Source organism: Silurus aristotelis (genome assembly GCF_946808225.1).
Source record: "Silurus aristotelis genome assembly, chromosome: 12".
Taxonomy (NCBI): Eukaryota; Metazoa; Chordata; class Actinopteri; order Siluriformes; family Siluridae; genus Silurus; species Silurus aristotelis.
The window spans coordinates 9,137,065-9,157,497 of record NC_139585.1 but is presented as its reverse complement, the minus strand read 5'-3'; the positions used below and the strand labels follow the sequence as shown (position 1 = coordinate 9,157,497).

Sequence of the window (20,433 nt, the reverse complement as noted above, 5' to 3'; positions counted from 1 at the left end):
AACAAAGAGACAAAGCTTTAAACATGACATTTTATTTCCTTTAGGTATTACACCTCCGCATACAGAGAGGCAGAGAGAGAGAGAGAGAGAGAGAGAGAGAGAGAGAGAGAGAGAAAGGGAGAGAGAGAGATTTGATTTTTAAAAAGACCTTTATTACAAATGCTCAAGGCTTGTAACAGCAAAAGGTTCAATTTGAGTTAATGCAACACTTAAATGAAAAAATAAATAGATGTAAAAGTTATTTGTGTAAAAATAGAGAAAAAACTATTTACATGATGTTCTTAAGACATGGTATGTGCAAAATGCAGTTCATCATTAAAAATCGAGCAGAGTGCATTTTTATTGCACCAGATTTTCTCAAACATTATCAAGTTGTCTGTTTTTATGTAAAAGCGAAAGTCCACTAGAATTCTGGACTTCATCATTGCTGTTGTCACCATTTTCGCGTCAAGGCTGCATCTTTGTTCTATTTTATTTTTTCGGCTGATGTAGATGCCCATCTTTGCCTGACCCACAACAAAGTGTAAGAGCTGACACTCTGCTTGTCTGTTCTGAATATATTTTACCCCCAGGATAAAAGTTTGGACTGAGCAGAATTTGTTAAAAGCGCTAAAAACAGTCTGCAATAGAGTAGAAAGGGGTCTTAGTCTGAGACACTGTGTAAAAGTATAAAATATTGTCTCTCTCTCTGGAGACAGAAGGGACACTCATGACCTGTCTCTGGACACAGAACTAAGATAAAAGCATTTACAGCAATGATTCCATGCAGGATTCTCCATTGTATATCTCCAGTCCTTTTTGTTAATGGTGGCTTGTACAGTGTTCTCCACTGTGGTCACTCTTCCTCCCCCAGCCCGAAGACAGAGCGCCACGGTTTGTCCACTTTACCATTAAGACTTTTCTTATTAAAAACCTCACACAGGCTTTATAAAACATTTTCCCAGAGACCATGTAAAAATCCAGATTTGTGACATTCTTACATTCTAAAAAGTGACCAGTACTTCCCTCTAAGTCTGGAGACAGAGAAAACTCAGGAAAAGGGTCCTCTTTATCCGGCTGTTCAGTTCCTCCACAGAACTCCACTAACATTCGTTGTTCCTCTGGTGAGAGAGCAGAGTTCCACCTCTGCACTATGCCCTGCTCACCTTCATCTTTGAGTAGGTATAAGACACTTTGGGGCACCCAGTGTAACTTGTCCCAGAAAAAGTCTAAAAGCATCAACTGAATTCTAGATACAAGTGTTAATGGTGGGTTTATACATGCCATTTTGTGCCAAAGGGAGGATGCTGCCAGGATGTTTATAATTAGTGTTCGTCACCTGTAAGACATCTTTGGTAACAGCCATTTACATCTATCTAAGCAACCTTTTATTTTCTTACCTGTCTCTTACCAGTTTTTGTCCATGAAGGACCCTTCTCCCAGATAAACTCTTAGGTATTTAAAACTTTCTTTTTTCCAAAGAAAGCGTGTCTTAACTCCCGTGTCTCCCTGGGAGTTAAGACACGCTAGATGACCAACGCCCAACTAGAAGGGCCTCACTTTTATTCCAGTTAATTTTGGCTAAGGATATTATTCCATTGACCCTGGAGATTCTATGTAGTGTGTCGATGTTGTTTTGTTGGTCTATAATAACTGCTATGTCGTCAGCCTATGCTGACAAACAGAAGGTGATCCCACAACCAGGAAATGAGAACCCATTCAGTTTATTTCTTGGCCTGTTTAAAAAAATGGTTCTATAGCTAGGGCTATAAAACCATTCCTGACATTCCTGACAGAGAGCAACCTTGTCTTACACCCCTGTACACTTTAAAAGGAGCACATAAGCTACAATTAACTTTCGGTACACTTTTAATGTCACAGTATAAAACTCTTATTTTGTTTATAAAATCAAAGCTAAAACCTAAAGTTTTAGGAGTTTTCCATAAAAAAATCGTGTTCCACTCTGTCAAATGCGTTCTCCTGGTCTATGGAGACCAGACCCATTTCCAGCCTGAATAATTCTTGAACCAGCGATATCTTCCAGGTACACAGTATGTCTGATCAGAGTGAATTACTTCTTCCAAAACGCTTCCCAGTCTGGTGGCTAAAACTTTAGAGAGCAGGTTATAGTCGCTGCATTACAGGGTCACATGTCTCCAGTTCTGTATGTTTGTTAGGTCTCCTTTTTTTTGGGAGTAGCATGAGGACTTCCCTCCTGCAACTCAGTGGAAGCAACCCTCCAGTAGACTGTTGTTAAGAACTTCGTGCAAGTCTTCTCCCACAACGGTTCAGAAGCACTTGTAGAACTCTGCTGGAAGTTACATACTTTGTAGGGCTTTAAGAAGCTCTTCTGAAGTTATTGCCCCACTGAATGCTGCATCTAGGTTTTCAGGGACTTTGGGCAGTCCTCGTAGGAAAAGACCTGCTCTGTGACCTGGTCCACATTGAGCTCGTTGGTGTAAAGCTTTTCATAAAAAACTAACTGCTCTTTTGCATATTTCGGTGGGTTTGGATAAAATGTCCCCAGTTTCGGATCGCAGGTTGTGGATAAAACATTTCTGGCCATTCTTATTTTTTTAAGGTTAAAAAAGAACTTAGATGGTGCATCGATCTGGTCTCCGTTCTGGAAGCATGATCTCATTAGCGCGCCTTGTACTTTTAACCCTAGGAGGTCAGATAACTTTTTCTTCTTAGCTGTAAGGGTCTGAACATGGTCCTGTTCTCTTGTTGGCTGTAAAAGAATTGGGGTTCCATGAATTCATGTTCTATGTTCTGACATTTGCAGTGTTGACATAATTGTTTGGTGTATACTTTGCCCAGGTCCCACCACTGCTGCAAGGATGTGAAGCTTTTCTTATCCTTTTTTAAAATTTGTTTCTGTGAGCCATGAAAGCCCGCCATGTATTGCTTAAACCATATTTTTGGAGTATCTGAATGAGACGTGTGCGGGAAGGCATGTGGGGTTCAATATGGTTGTGGTCGCCTTTGTCTGTAGTGCAGTTAAAATACCCACCAACAAATAAAAATTCTTCATTATTACATGTCTCGATGGCTTTGCATAAATCATCTAAAAAAACAAGTCGTTCTATTGGTGAGGTTGGAGCATATACACATAAAAATAATTACGTGTTTCTCGAACTGGGCCCTGACTTTTAACAGTCTGCCCTTCATGATCTCCTCTGTATTGTATGTGACTTGTGTTAAATTCTTGGAGAATAAAATTGCCACGCCTCCACTAGTCGAGGTGTTGTGGCACAGGCAGGAAAGACCAGGCCATTCCTGTGTCCAGTCAGTTATATTGCTACTATTGCTGTGAGTCTCTTGTAAATTCAAGACGTCTATCTTCTTCTGCCTCGCCATTTCAAATATCTCTGCTCTCTTCCTGCTATCTCTCGCCCCATTAACATTTAGAGATGCGATGTGTATGTCTTCCATGACAAACCAGAAGAGGGTTATTTAACAGTAGCAGAGTGAGCCACTGAGAGGATTAAACTACTTCACCTCCATCATTACACAAGTTAGTGAGTTTTGTCATTATTTTCTTTAGCCGATACACTTCCTTGTTTTCAAAAACACCTTTACTCATTAACTGTTTTATGGCTTCAAATAGCTGTTTTAAATCGGGAAAGTGATCATCGATGTTTTCCATTTGCATGTATTTTGTGACTTTTAGGAAGTGTTTAATGTCAGTTGCATTACATCTATCTATCTATCTATCTATCTATCTATCTATCTATCTATCTATCTATCTATCTATCTATCTATCTATCTATCTATCTATCTATCTATCTATCTATCTATCCATCCATCCATCTCTTTCTCTCGCTCTCTCTCTCTGTATATGTAATGTAAACGATTTGTATGGGAATGTTTTTTTTTTTTTTTACTATAAGCAATAACTATAGCCTGAAGTTACAGTTAAGTGGGTGTCAGAGTGTGTTTACGATAATAATGCACAAAACATATTAAGCCATCAGTAATTCTTCTGGTAGCATTTTATTTTGATGGGCTGATGTAGACACTTAAACATAAACCATGTTTATACCACCGGGAATCATCTTAACAACTGACATTCAAAAATGTTGTGAGGTTTTCCATCTTTCATTTTCCTAAGCAACAATCGCCAGATGCCTTTATCAGAAGGCATCTGGCAGAAGGAGTTTCAGAAGGACCTTGTAGTCAAAAACAAATGATCATGCTAGAATACTATTAAGCCAAAAACATGTTAGATGAGTTTGTAAGTTAGTGCAATAATAGAATAACTTTGAGTATTTGAGGACTTACTCAAGTGGAAGGTATTTAGTCTTTGAAGACAGCTAGTAGACTGGAGAAATTCAGTGTGGAAGAATAAAACACAGAAAAATCTTGATGCTCTTACTATCCTTTTGACCAGTGGCGGGTCGTGCATTTCACATCTAATCCTTTAGTAGTGTCCAACCTAAATGAATCCACCTCTTAGTACCATCTTTATGACGGCTATAAGAACCATCGATATTATACAGAAACTTAGTATAACTGAGTACTGCAGGTATCTCATGCAGTCAGAATGAATGCAATTACTAAAGCAAGAAACACAATGAACACAATCAAGAAGTCTCCTTTTACTGCAGCCACAACTTCACCACCTGCATGCATCATCTCTAGCAGAAGCATCAATATTAACCTCATAAAATGACTCCAGGTTTTCTGTGCATTTTTTTCTGTGCATTACAGGTTCCTGGGAATTTGTAATTGTTAAATGTGAAATTGTCCCCACAAGTGTTTCTGTGCAAATTCTATGGGAAAGAAAGCTGGAAAAACAGGAACTGTTTCGACTTACCTTTCTATTGCAGTGTTTATGTTATGCAGGGGCAGCAGACACAATAAAAAGATTGAACTATTAAATATATATTAATGGACAAATTATATTAAAAATTAAATCAGTAATTTTTAAAAAGTTCAGGCCCTGGCAGTCCGCTGCTGCTGATTCCAATACACTAGATGTTGTGATATGGTAACTATCTCTCTCCCATATGGTACTTACAGTCATCTTCAATGAAAGCCAGAGGGCTGAAGCCTATAATCTGCTCACAAAGCTAGGTATTTGCCTATGATATTTGGTGTCCAGCTACAGACCATCTCCCCAACTCCAGAAATTGTATTAGCTCTTTAGTTCAAAGAATCGAATATTGCAGCTGTCAGTCCATAGAGAGCACAGTGAGTACAACATGCAATAACATGAGCAAGGAAGGTTGATGTCTTGAATAGCCTGTTTTTTTTTATTTAGCCTAGCTGCTGTGCATAGAAGCCAATTGCTAAATTTCAGCAATGACATGATGTCTCCTTTGGAAAAGAAGATAGGGCTGTAGGCACGTGCCTTTAATTACTTGTGATGCTAGAGAGAGGCTGAAGGGTATGTAGGGTTGCCCACCCAATGGCCCAACGACTCCACTGGTGTGGGTGAAGTTATGCTGCATGTTAGTTTTTCTCGTGCTGCTGTAAAAGATTACTAATATAGATTGCAATTTGTTACACAAATCCAATTTTTAAGATCAAATCTGACTCCAATTCATAAGAAAGATTTAGCTTGAATATATACCATTCAAGCTGATCACCTTATTGGTTGTATTCCTTCCTTAATTATAATAGATTATTCTAAACATTCCATCTTTTCAATTAATCATTCATTATGGACCCGGAGTCGCTTAGAGACTTGTGCTTGGCTAACGAAACCTGCTCATGGAGGCAAATTAGCCAGTCCGAATCTTAGTCAGAGGGTATAATGATAAACTAATATTCTTTAAGGAGGCCGCTCAATGCTTGCTCATGCATTAAGAATAAATGATTTAGCCACTTTGTTATACCTTGCTAAGTCAGTGATAGTGAGAAATCAGAAGATCTTAAACGTTGTGCTCTATGCTCCGTCCGTTCATAAGCCTTCTGTATGTACTATCCTGGTCATAGATTTGTGGTAACACCAGGCTACATAATCAACTAGATATAAATTATTTCAGGAAATTTCAGTGATAGTCAAGAATTTTACATTAAAAAGCAAACCCTTTTTTTGTGACAGGAGGTGACCTAAAAACCAAATGCCACCTAGAGTAAAACCAACACCTGGTAAAGATCTTTTCAGGGGCAACCCTTATGTCAGTAGGACAGAATTTCTCCAAACCTGAGATCTTTATTTTTGGTCTGTTCTATTGATATGGGACTGAAATCATATTTCAAACCTTTAAAATGATACCAAACATGTAAAGGTAAAATTCATACATTCCTAAAATGTAATTATTACAGTATGCAAGTGTAGTAGCTTGAATTCCTTGAACTTCTAAATCACCTTATCCCCAAGATAAGGCAATATCGGCAATATCCCCAAGAGGGAAAGAGGGGAATCAAGGATGGGTGACAGGGCAGTTGCACAGATGGCTTTCTCTCCTCAGACTAAAGACATCTTCTCCTCAGATTAGAAAGTTTATTGTTTTGTTTTGTCTGGCCTCTTGACGAGATCTGACCAACCTTACAGGTAGAAATTTTAACTGGAATTAATGTCCTAGGAAGGCAACTCTAAAGAATCATCTGGGTTTTGTGTACACTATGTTACTTGTTATGTTATGTTATGTTATGTTATGTTGTGTTATGTTATGTTGTGTTATGTTATGTTATGTTATGTTATGTTATGTGTTTGTAGCTTATTGGAATGACAAACAATCACTGGCAGGAATGAGCTGGCAGTTTAGGAAAGGGTTTTGCAAGTTTAAAAAAACAGATAATCATGCTAGTATAAATAGGTCAAGGACAAAGAATAATATTATGCTAAAAACCAGTTGAATAGAATTTAGGAGGAGCAAAATTACTTAGTGTTTAATGGATTATATCTAAGGTCTACCATCATTCTATCAGAATAAAACAGGTAATAGTCTTGATACATCTCCATTCTCTTTACATTCTTACATTTTCTTTATTGTTGATTGTGGCATCTCAGTGGTACACTATTGCCTCCAGCCTGTGAGGGATACACCTATGGTGACTATCACTCTCCTATGTGTCATTGGTCCCAGGCAAACCCTATAAATGCCAAAGCTAAAGCTTCACTTCTCTCAGTGAAACAAATTTGGATCTTTGCTTGTGCTATTTCGTGTCCAAGAACATACTGACTAACCCATTCCTGAAATGAACACTCTTCATGCATGTAAGCTATATGTACGAATTTGACAATTTCTTGATGCTTCCACAGTCAGAAAAGACAGAGCTTGAAGACACCTGTGGTGCTAGAGAAAAGCTGAAAAGTCAGAATTTGAACTTGAATTAGTGTAACTGGAAGATAGCTCTCAATAAGCATTTGTGTTGTGTATTTTATGGTTACTTCCTCAGCTTATTGCAATGCCTATCAGCCACTAACAAGTGTGAGCTGGCAGAGAGAATGAAGTGTGAGTGGAATGAAACCTGATGCTAGTCTTAGTGTTTTTTTGTTTGTTTGTTTGTTTTTGTAGATCCAGCGAATATAGTAGGCTTAGCAGTACATAGGGCACAGCACAGCAAGCAAAACCCACTCAACCACATTAGCAGCACTTAGGGAGGATGTGACCCAAAAGAAATGAGGAGAGAATGAGGCTACCCAACTCTGGTGCCCTACATTTGTGCCAGGGTCTCTGAGAATGTGCAGTATGTGAAAAGATGCCTACTTTAACATGCTTCTTCTTCTTTTTTTTTTTTTTCTTCTTCTTTCGGCTTCTTCCATTAGGGGTCGCCACAGCGGCTCATCCGTCTCCATACCCCCCCAGTCCTCTACATCTGCCTCTTTTAACCCAACTAACTGCATGTCTTCCCTCACCACATCCATAAACCTCCTCCTTGGTCTTCCTCTTTTCCTCCTTCCTGGTGGCTCCATCCTCAGCATTCTCCTACCAATATAACCCATGTCCCTCCTCTGCACATGTCCAAACCATCTCAATCACGCCTAGTTCACTTTGTCTCCAAAACGTCCTACATACGCTGTCCCTCCAATAAACTCGTGTTTAATCCTGTCAATCATCGTCACTCCCAACAAAAACTTTAACATCTTCAGCTCTGCTACCTCCAGCTCCTTCAGCTGTTGTGAATGTCGTGGAAAAAAAAACCCTAAAAAGTTCACATTTTAGTTAAAAAACAGTTAAAGAAAACAGTGGCTGGTCTCGGTGATTAAAAATGTATGTGACATTGACTTGTCTTATTTTCTATGAGGCATGCTGAGGAGGCTCTTCATTTGCAAAACTTGCAGAGTATTGCATCATGAAAGTGTCCTGTCAAATTGGATTTATTTATCTATTCATCTCAATGAAGACCTACATACCCTGCTACCCCTCTTTGTTCCTTTTTTCTGTGCTTTGAGAGGTAGAGGTGATATAGATCTGAGCCAGAGGTCTAAACTGCACTGTCAGCTAAAGCTAACATTGCATATTCAACGGTATACTGAATGGTACAGCCACTCAATGTTAGAAACATTGATAAGCGTCTGAAAATGACAACACTTTCTATGAATTCTGCAGCTAAAACTTAATAAGCAAAACATAAAGCTTTCTTTTCCTTGATCTGGGCTCTTTACAGGTTCAAAATTAGTAAGTAAATCCTTTTTACTAGGAGGGTCTAATGAATTGTGTGCCATTTGTATGATTTTAAATAGTGTTTATAGGTATGCTTGCATATTATGCAAATAAAAAGATTTATTCAAATGACATTCAAAGGAATAAAGAGTAGGGGGTTAAAAGCATGAGAGCAAATCTTTTCTTGTTACATGATAAAGGTTATGTGCAGCCATAGTGATTCTAAAGAGCACATAATAAATTGTCTCCACAAGACATGCCAACATTCAGGGCAACAATTTATCTTCAAAGGTTTTGGGAAAACAATCATCTGACAGGCTAAATAAGTGTTTTCATGTGTCGCAGCCATTGTTAATTTTTTTTTTTTCAGAAAGTAATTGCACTGATCACCCCTTGTGTCATACAATTTTATTTGGCATGTAGGTTTGCTATATTTTGATCACTTTGTGTCATTGTAGTTTACCATAAACAGCAGGCAATGATGATTGGTTTTAATGTTAGAAGGGAGGTCCATTTAGCAAAAGCTTGACAACTAAAGTATTAGGCTTGAACAATTTATTACAACATATCATGATAAAGTATTAAAAGGTCATGAAACCCTTTAATTTAAAACATCCAAACACTAAACTAAATGGCTGCAAAGTATTTCGTTTTGTGTACAGTAGTTGATTTTGGTTAATATGTGCTGAAGCTCACATTGGCTCACAAACATGACCACATTTCAGCAATAATGGATGCAAACTATTAGCCTCAACATCACTATACAATCTAAGGGGCAATTTACTCTGTGTTATGACTTAATGCTTACTGTATATCATCAATAGGCTGAATGACTCAGCAATCTGGGCTAGAAAGAAGTTAGCCCTAACCTCACCTATGATCAACATTAGATACATATACAGTATATCAGGGGTATTGTCATTTAGGACATAATTCATATAGTTTTTTTAGTTTGCAAAAGATGACGAAAGAATTAATGGCATAAATAAGAACATAGTCATGAAAACATTTTGTACTCTGTCAGATGTTTTCATTTGCACTTCATTTGCTGTGTACATGTACCTTGCACAATGAAAATAAAGTTAAATATAATCTAATAATCAGATGGTTGTTCTGCCTAAACAAATCACACCAGGATTTGATTCATATTGCATCTTTGAAAAAGTAAGTTTTAAAAATGCATATCTGAATATATAAATGCATATCTGGATATATATATATATATATATATATATATATATATATATATATATATATATATATATATATATATATATATATATATATATATATATATATATATTCATTCATTCATTCATTTTCTCCCGCTTATCCGTAATTCGGGTCGCGGGGGCAGCAGTCTAAGCAGGCCCCTGCCTCCGACTGCTGCCCAATCCTCATAGCACCGTCCCTTACGGTCCCTCCTGCAGGTGGTGAGCCCACGGGAAGATATATATATATATATATATATATATATATATATATATATATATATATATATATATATATATATATATAAAACAACTGGTTTTACAAATAATAAACGAATTATGTATTAAATGACTATTTTGCTTTTTAACCAAGGGGAAAAGTTAAGAGAGCTCATTCGTGGACTTAAATACATTGAAAATTTAAGTGCATGTCATCTTTTCTTTTAAATTATATTTTGCTTGTCACTTGGTTCTTTGGTTCAATTTCACAGAGAAGGTTAGGGCACTTTCTCAAAGGAAACAACTTTTCTCCCATAATTATAAAAGTTCTTATCACTGCTGGCAGATCAGGATAGATGCACAGCATGTCGTCTTTCATTTATTTTCATGTGCAGGGTTTTGATTGATGTGTCTTGGGACTCAACTGGGTCATTTTTTCTGCTTTTTTTTTTTTGTTGTTTCCCAAATTTTTGAAAGCATAGAAAACGAAAAGCCCAGGTTCACATCTATTCAGAGCGAACCAGATTGATAGAGAACTTACATTTTCGTAATACATCTCCCAAAATCACTCCTTTAAAGTACATTATTTATCTGCAAATGTGAATTGCTTACCTATTAATAATATATATTTAGGGTACATTATTAGACCACTGACATACTTTTTACTTAAAGGCACACTACTGTACAGGCAACTTTATGTACAGTGAGGAAAATAAGTATTTGAACACCCTGCTATTTTGCAAGTTCCCCCACTTAGAAATCATGGAGGGGTCTGAAATTGTCATCGTAGGTGCATGTCCACTGTGAGAGACATAATCTAAAAAAAAAATCCAGAACTCACAATATATGATTTTTAAAATATTTATTTGTATGATACAGCTGCAAATAAGTATTTGAACACCTGTCTATCAGCTAGAATTCTGACACTCAAAGACCTGTTAGTCTGCCTTTAAAATGTCCACCTCCACTACATTTATTATCCTAAATTAGATGCACCTGTTTGAGGTCGTTAGCTGCATAAAGACACCTGTCCACCCCATACAATCAGTAAGAATCCAACTACTAAGATGGCCAAGACCAAAGAGCTGTCCAAAGACACTAGAGACAAAATTGTACACCTCCACAAGGCTGGAAAGGGCTACGGGGAAATTGCCAAGCATCTTGGTGAAAAAAGGTCCACTGTTGGATCAATCATTAGAAAATGGAAGAAGCTAAACATAACTGTCAATCTCCCTCGGACTGGGGCTCCTAGCAAGATCTCACCTCGTGGGGTCTCAATGATCCTAAGGAAGGGGAGAAATCAGCCCAGAACGACACGGGAGAAGCTGGTCAATGACCTGAAAAGAGCTGGGACCACCGTTTCCAAGGTTACTGTTGGTAATACACTAAGACGTCATGGTTTGAAATCATGCATGGCACGGAAGGTTCCCCTGCTTAAACCAGCACATGTCCAGGCACTTCTTAAGTTTGCCAATGACCATTTGGATGATCCAGAGGAGTCATGGAAGAAAGTCATGTGGTCAGATGAGACCAAAATAGAACTTTTGGGTCATAATTCCACTAAACGTGTTTGGAGGAAGAAGAATGATGAGTACCATCCCAAGAACACCATCCCTACTGTGAAGCATGGGGGTGGTAGCATCATGCTTTGGGGGTGTTTTTCTGCACATGGGACAGGGTGACTGCACTGTATTAAGGAGAAGATGACCGGGGCCATGTATTGCGAGATTTTGGGGAACAACCTCCTTCCCTCAGTTAGAGCATTGAAGATGGGTCGAGGCTGGGTCTTCCAACATGACAATGACCCGAAGCACACAGCCAGGATAACCAAGGAGTGGCTCTGTAAGAAGCATATCAAGGTTCTGGGGTGGCCTAGCCAGTCTCCAGACCTAAACCCAATAGAGAATCTTTGGAGGAAGCTCAAACTCCGTGTTTCTCAGGGACAGGCCAGAAACCTGACTGATCTAGAGAAGATCTGTGTGGAGGAGTGGGCCAAAATCCCTCCTGCAGTGTGTGCAAACCTGGTGAAAAACTACAGGAAACGTTTGACCTCTGTAATTGCAAACAAAGGCTACTGTACCAAATATTAACATTGACTTTCTCAGGTGTTCAAATACTTATTTGCAGCTGTATCATACAAATAAATAATTAAAAATCATACATTGTGATTTCTGGAATTATTTTTTTTAGATTATGTCTCTCACAGTCGAAATGAACCTACGATGACAATTTCAGACCCCTCCATGATTTCTAAGTGGGAGAACTTGCAAAATAGCAGGGTGTTCAAATACTTATTTTCCTCACTGTAGAACATACATACAATAGCTACAAAATATTTTATTAACAAGAAAAGGTAGGCTGCCATACCTGCTAAGATATCTTTCCACTTCACACTCAGTGCTGAGAGAGTATGGATCCACTAGTCGTTACTAAATGCATAAATTAATATGTTTGTCTATTCATTAAATCGTCTTAATCATTTCTTCAGCTACCAGTTCTTTCTCCAGTGTTTACAATTTAGTAAATTGTAGGCTAAGTCTTCCTCTGCTTGTGCTGATAAAAGGCAGGGAAATATGCTTGATTACGGTATGTAACACAGATAAACAGCACCTGTTTATAGTACGTGGAACTTGGTGGTAGATAATGAGTAAGAGGACAGCTTGTCCCACTGAGGCTTAATTGATTTAGATTGAATTCTCACCAGAGAACACATTGCTTAATGGATCGCCTTTTAATAGCAGACTTTGCCACAGGCTGTTTCTTTATCACTCCCTGTTTATTGTTCTTCTTTTTGAGATTTTTTTTTTTTTTTCAGAAGAAATTAAGTATTTGGAAAACATAAAAAAAATTAATAAATCTATATTAAGACCATCCTGAAAACTACATACAGTACTTGTAGGATACTACATACAGTACTTTACAGTACCTCTATACTTAATGTCAACAGTCTGCTACAATGACTTAGGACTACAATTTGCATTTGATCACCATCACTGCACATTTCAACATCGTTTATCTCTAATAAATGGACATTGGGTGCCACCCGGATGAGGACGGGTTCCCTCTCGATTCTGGTTCCTCTAAAGGTTTCTTCCTTTTGCCATCTTAGGGAGTTTTTCCTTGCCACAGTCACCACCGGCTGGCTCATTTGGGACAAACTTACACTTATTTCCTTAAGACCCTGACAATACCCACGAAGCCCCTACACAATACATCAGCGCTGGTGGGTAAAACTGAACTGCTTCGGAAGGTCAAGCTGCTACATTCCTGCACACCATGGCAGTGTTGCAGGCATATCAGGCTAACCTGCTGCATCAGTTTAATGTGGGAGGTGACCCGGGCAGCCATTTTGATGAGCTTTGCAGTACGGCAGATCTGGCTCTCAGAGCCACTAAAGCGACCACTATGGCCATTGGCCAGTCTATGGATGCCCTAGTGTCCACAGAAAGGCACCTGTGACCCACTCTGTGAAAGATGTCTAATAGAGACAGGGCCGTACTGCTGGACGCCCCGCTAACCCCTTCTGGCCTCTTCGGCGACTCCTCTCACTGTCACTGGCTGAGTCCCCCTTCAAGCCTCTAGCTGAGGCACCTTTCAATCAAGACCGCGTTCTTGTTGGCCATCTGCTCTATCAAGAGGGTACTGGACCTGCAGGCCCCGATCAAAGCGGACAAAACCGGCGAATGTGTTCAGGAAGGCGATGTTAAATCTCATATGCAACACCAATAAATCTCATGTCTATATCGTCTATAACCACCAGACAGCAATTAACTACATCTAGTTGCTAAAATTGTGCCAATAGATGATAGGATCACGTATCGACGATAAAGATTTTAGCTTTCGTATAGATATTGCTGAAAGCTGAGGCCTTTCATGATTTTAAGATGATAATTGGCTTGACCCATACGGGGGTGCATCCCCAAGGTGCCCTCGGTCGTCCCGCGACCCGTAAGATTACAGGCATTCTATCCTCCTCCGTTCCAGGCCCCAGACCAGGAGAAACTTAACTGGCTCTGTCCGGTGCACGCACTGGACACCTACATCCACAGGACGGGTCAATCCTCCTCTAGCTGTGTTGACAGACACACACTAGGCAGGGACTGGTCAGTCTGGCGTGATTGGACACTCGCGTTTCAATGCAGCTCGAATTCCTGATGGGGAAAGTCTCTAGGTTATGTATGTAACCCTAGTTCCCTGAGGGAACGAGACGCTGCATCTCTATGCCACACTGCTGGTGTCTCTGCAGCGTTTCCTTCTCTTTTACAGAAGCTTCCCTCACTCATATGCGTTTTATCCCCGCCGGTGATGGCAAGCATCTAATTTTTGTCTGATTACACACATTATTTCAGAGCCTGAACACTCGGGCGCGTTAGCAAAGCGTTTTGATGCAGTGTCTCGTTCCCTTTAGGGAACTAGGGTTACATACGTAACCTAGAGACGTTCTCTTCACTGGAACAAAAGGGTCGAGCTCAAAAACAAACAACATTTTTTTTTTTCTCAATTTTCTACATTACACCCGTATAAATTATTTTGGTCTCTTTATAGATTAAAGATTCTGTGTAAGAACCAGAGGTGGGAAGTAACGGAGTACAAATACTTTGTTACTGTACTGAAGTAGATTTTTCTGGTATCAGTACTTTACTCCACTATTTATTTTTCAGACAACTTATTACTGTTACTCATTACATTTTTACACAAATATCTGTACTTTTTACTTCTTACATTTTCAAAACCGGCTCGTTACTTTAGTTTTAATCCATTGATTTGGTGAAATATAAATCTTTCTTTTCACTGCTCGCCGATTTCAGCCGAACAACCGATTTCCTGTAACTGCGCGTCTTTTTCAATCCGCTGGTGTATAAAGTCCTGACTCTCACTCACCACAGAAGGCAGTAAGAAGTTTGAGGTTAACGTGGATGAGACAGAGGGAGTCAGTGATGTAAACATGACTGAGATCAGACACATTCATGATCATCATCATCTTTTCTCTGCTTGTGTTCTATATGTGGATCTTCAGCCTGGATACATTCATTAGGTAACAACATTTTTAATTAGTTTTGTATTAATATATATTTTTGGCTGTCAAAATTCAAATTATTGTAAACGGCACTAAACTGTGTTAACGCTATCAGTTCAGCGCGCATTTCTGTTTCTACCATTTTTATAAAAAATATAAATAAATAAATAAATAAATAAATAAATAAATAAATAAATAAATAAATAAATAAATAAATAAATAAATATAAAAGAGGCGAAATTAAAACCTCCAGCAAAACATACACTTATTCACGACGTCCCTTCTTTACTTAGATATACAATAAATAAATAAACTTCACAGAAAAATATTTTTAATCAGTAAACTTTTGCGCCAAGTCTCAAATCAAACACCAAGTCCGCCATGTTTTACACAATTAATCCTCTGGGTGGCGTTTTGTGGATTTTTCCCTCATAATATCGACACGAACTTAAATTACTGTCTTTATTGTTCGTACAGATAAAAATAATACATCATTCAAATCTGTAAAATGTCTATGATTATATATATATATATATATATATATATATATATATATATATATATATATATATATATATATATATATATATATATATATATATATATATATAAAAGCTTGACTTGAAGAGGTGCAGTTTCTTCGGTATCACCTCATTAGCTGTCCGTGTGGAAACATAGCAAAGGCTCTTAATGATGTCCACAAATCTCTGCACTGTTATAGCCTTTATATTTAATCACTGTACATATGCTTACATATATATCACATGCTGTACATATGATACATGTTTATCTGCACTATTTGCACGATTGCTACTTTTTGCACTTCTTGATGCCAAACTGCATTTTGTTGCTGCGTACCTGTACTATGCAATGACAATAAAGTTCAATCTATCTATCTATCTATCTATCTATCTATCTATCTATCTATCTATCTATCTATCTATCTATCTATCTATCTATCTATCTATCTATCTATCTATCTATCATTAATATGATGTGAGTTCCAGTTAACAGCTAAAACAGGTAGAAGTAATAACTACTTTTTATTTAAGTACATGTCGGAGCCAAGACTTCTTTACTTTCACTTAAGTAAAAAGGTATAATCAGTACTTCAACTTTTACCCGAGTATTTTAAAACATGAGTAACTGTACTTCTACTTAAGTAATGGATGTGTGTACTTTTGCCACCTCTGGTAAGAACATACTGTATAAGAGAGTTTTCTTTTCAGAAAAGGGGCTCTAAACTGAAAGGTCAGTGTTTTGTCATGCTGGTAAGGCCTAGAACAACACACATTCTATCAGCTAGACAAAATAACTAACTTGTTCAAAATACTCAAGTCTAAAACAGGTAGTGTATGAGGCAGATTATTGCTGTGGATGATAATTAATTTGAATAAATTATATAATATAAAATTGTAGAATATATAAGCAATAGAAATTTTTTTTGTGTGTTTTGGTTGGTTTGTTTGTTTGTTTGTTTGAAAGTGAATCATTGAAGCTCAGTTAATGAAGCATATTTATTGATGCTATTTGCTATAATTCTTTAAAAATTATGGCATTACTTTGAAAATATTTACTTTTTTTAGAGACTGTCAGAGTTGTTCCATTTAAGAACTTTTTTTTGAGGACAGAATATAAAACCAGGAACAGGGCTGTGCACCCATTTTTGAAAATAAATAAATAAATAAATAAATAAATAAATAAATAAATAAATAAATAAATAAAAAAAACACAAAAAAAGCCCCATACAATTCACTACAGCTAAAATGAAACAAGCAAATGCTGGCACACGAGGTCTCAGGAGTGCATTTGTTTAATTTTTTTTGTCATTTCCTGACCACCTATTATTGTTATGAGTTTAATGTTAAGACTATTAAAACCTTAATTTGTTTGCCATTTTTAGGCTTGGCCTATTTTTTTGTTGCCCAGGAGTATACAATTCTGTGTCACTAGAAAATAGTTCAGATATCCAAAGATTCAATATAAATCTGACCAGTGTGTTTAGAAATGTCTAAAATACTTGAGCATGGATTAGAAACATACATACACACACACACACACACACATAACAACATTTTATGCTTTAAAATATAATGTATAAGAATTAATTATAATTAATAATATATTATAAAAAATATATTACATAATACAATATAATATAATATAATATAATATAATATAATATAATATAATATAATATAATATAATATAACAATGTAATATAATATAATTCTTTTTTTGTCTAATCGCAGTACGGCTGACTCCTTGCAGTCTTAGTGAAGGGCACAGTGGGCAACTAGGACATAATCATAGTAATCAGGTACAAGAAAGAACTGGCATGATGCAGTGTTACAGTGTATTATTAAAATATCTCTGCAATTAAAGAAAAGCCTTTAAGATGGTTCAGGTATATTCTTTAAAAAACATCATGTATTTAAATGAATCTAGATTTCACGTGCTCTCACAATTGCACGTTTCTAACCATATTGTCGAATCAAGTTGTATGTCAGGGTATGAAGTTGATGGTTGATTTTGTAAGCGGGATTAGTCTTTATTCATTCTTTTCCAAACGTAGTCAATAATAATGAGCCAGAAAAATTTGTAGCTACTCGATAAGAGGTAGGGTTTTTTTTTTTGTAATGGTAGTTAAGAACTGTCCCATTATTTTTTTAATAGTCAAACTTTATATATAGGAGTCTATTTCACATTAGATTTTTCCTGAGAATTGTGATCTGTCTTTCTTCAGCCTTACAAATGACCTTGTTTCTTTTTCTTTCAACTCAAGCCTTTCATAGAGAGCTTTCAGTCTTTTTATTTTCTATGATTCAAAAGCTTTATAATAATAGATTACAGATTAAGTCTTTACCACTTTCCATCACATCATCTCTGACGTTAAATGGCTCTCGCACCTCAAAAAGATTCTTTCAAATAAGATCTGCCCGTCGACTCCTTTAGAAGTTTCTCCTGCTAAAGCTAAAGGAATGTAGGTAGTCAATAAGGCTTTGAAGAGCAAATTTGTCTTCTTTTATTCCCTAAATATGCCACAGCCAGGGGAGAATATCAGGTGCGTTGGTGAATTGCATACACATGTTTGACGACCGTTCAGCACTGACACACTTCATTTTCCCTACATCCATTCACTCACTCATATAATCTTCCCGTCTGTTACCCTGTACAGGATGGAGACATCCGTGTCTTAGTGAATATATTTGGGTTAAAAAAGCTAAAAACTAAAGCTGTTCATCTTTGTGAGATAAACATCTTCCTACATTATATTCCACTGCATATTTGGAGATAAATCAGTTTTCTATCCTAGATTCTTGTATGTATACTAATGACTAAAACAGTGCATGTGTGTAGGTGGTCCTAAAACTGATCTAAATGTGCTAAAGACCCGCTGATCATTCATTTCTGAAGGGTAGACATCACTGATTGCTGCTGTGTTTCTGCAACATGAGGCTCGACTTCAGAAACAGTAAAAAAAAAGGAGAAAAAATACAACAGCAACACATCTTTGCATAATAAATGAACTAAACCTGCTTTAATGAAATTCTTTGTCACAACTATGTGTAAATGAAACCCTGCACGACGTTTCAAAATGATGCATTGCATTACACATTTTTATGGACGTTTTGAGAAAATCTCGAAATTAAGTGAGCCAAGCTGAAAAATTAAATGTACTTGCAAATGAAAAAAAAAAACCCAAACAAACAAACGAAAAAACCAATTTGCTAAAACTTTTTAACTGATTACTACATGACACCACATACATTTTTTCCATTTTATGCAAGCAAGCAAGTTCCCATTATTATATCAATTATATACATTCTTGTCCTCAAACCCTGAATAGAAAACATGAAGTTACAGGTTTACCTCACCATTTAAATATAATAAAAATTTAATATTATATTATATAATAATAAAAAAATACAAATCAATAAATGGTAAACAGTAAAAAGCATCCCTATACAAAAAGTCATATTAGCAATTACGCATTTAAGTTTTTCTCTTGTTTTTCTCAAACAGCTTGTTTGTTGTAACATATAATGGGTGGAATACTGGTGCAGATTTATTTGAAGAATTAACTCAAGTCTATATTATAGGTAATCAATAGCACACAGATAGGTTGATGTAAACCACAAATGGTTTATATATATTTAGCATAATATTTACTTTGACAATGGCTCTGGGATTCAGGAACTCAGCTTTCACCTGGTTTGAAAAAATGTTTTTTCTGCTCAGTGTCATTTGTTTGTTTTAAAAAAGTTAAAATACAGCAAGATTACTCCTATATACCCTCCACACGTTATTCTTAAATGACGATGATTGAATGTTGTATTAACGGGATTAAAGCTGAAAGGAAATGAATGCTGCTCACAATTCGTTCTAATCAAAAGACAAATTTTAGCCTATTGTTTGCCTTTTCTCTTTCTCTGTCTAAATTCAGTCATAATCAAGTTGTATTTGGAGAGGTTAATTATGTTTGACATTAGCTGTAGGCTTTTCAGACTGAATATGAATATACCATTTTAACAATTAGAGCGAGCCGGCTTCAAACCATTTGTTATATTTTTATTTTTGAAATTTGCCTCACTTTCTTTAACTGCAGTCTATATCACATAAGCAATGTAAAGACGGACAAAAAATGTGGAAGAAAAAAAAGGATAAATTAAATCCCTTACAGACAGTAATAGGTTATTGCAGTGTTGCTGTAGTGGCAGTTATTGATTTGGACACATTGTTTATCCAAATTGTAATGTTCAAACCCACAGAACATACACATCTTGAGGACAATCAAAAATAATAGGTTCATGCATAAGCTTCTGAATGTAAAGGAAATGTCTGGCCGAACCACAGTGTGTGGCTGGTCCGAAGACACAAGAAGATCAAGATATGAAAAGATGGTCGGTGTTAATGGTAATGAAGGACACCACAAGCATCATTAATATTTAGTCTGCACATAAGCACTACATAAGCAGGAAAATGTAATGCATCCTAAGGGAGGAACCCTACAACTATAGACCTTGATGTAGTAATCTGTCATGCATTCATGAGAGAGAGAGAGAGAGAGAGAGAGAGAGAGAGAGAGAGAGAGAGAGAGAGAGAAAGAAAGAAAGAAAGAGAGAAAGAAAGAAAGAAAGAGAGAAAGAAAGAAAGAAAGAAAGAAGCTGTAAAGTTAGAGCTCTTACACATGCTATTAATTAATAATAAATGACTCATCAGCTAAACATATGTTCTACATTTGATATGTAGAACCCTTAAAGGCTCTTTATATTTTCCTACGAGGTAACCAATAATGGTTTTATAAAGAATCCTATAGCAGATGTTTTCCCAATAAGTACATTTCCTAGTAGACAAGTTTTTTCAAATATAAGAATCCTTATTTATCCACTGAATCCTTAAATTATCATGAAAATTTTTTGGAGAAAAAATATCAATTGGAAGC

General features: G+C 36.7%; 1 protein-coding gene across 1 annotated transcript in view; it reads left to right on the top strand.

Moving 5' to 3' along the window:
• The window catches only part of tcerg1l (transcription elongation regulator 1 like), a 104,969-nt gene that overhangs the window by 65,798 nt on the left and 18,738 nt on the right, over nucleotides 1–20,433 (top strand). The gene's annotated exons all lie outside the window — the stretch shown is intronic.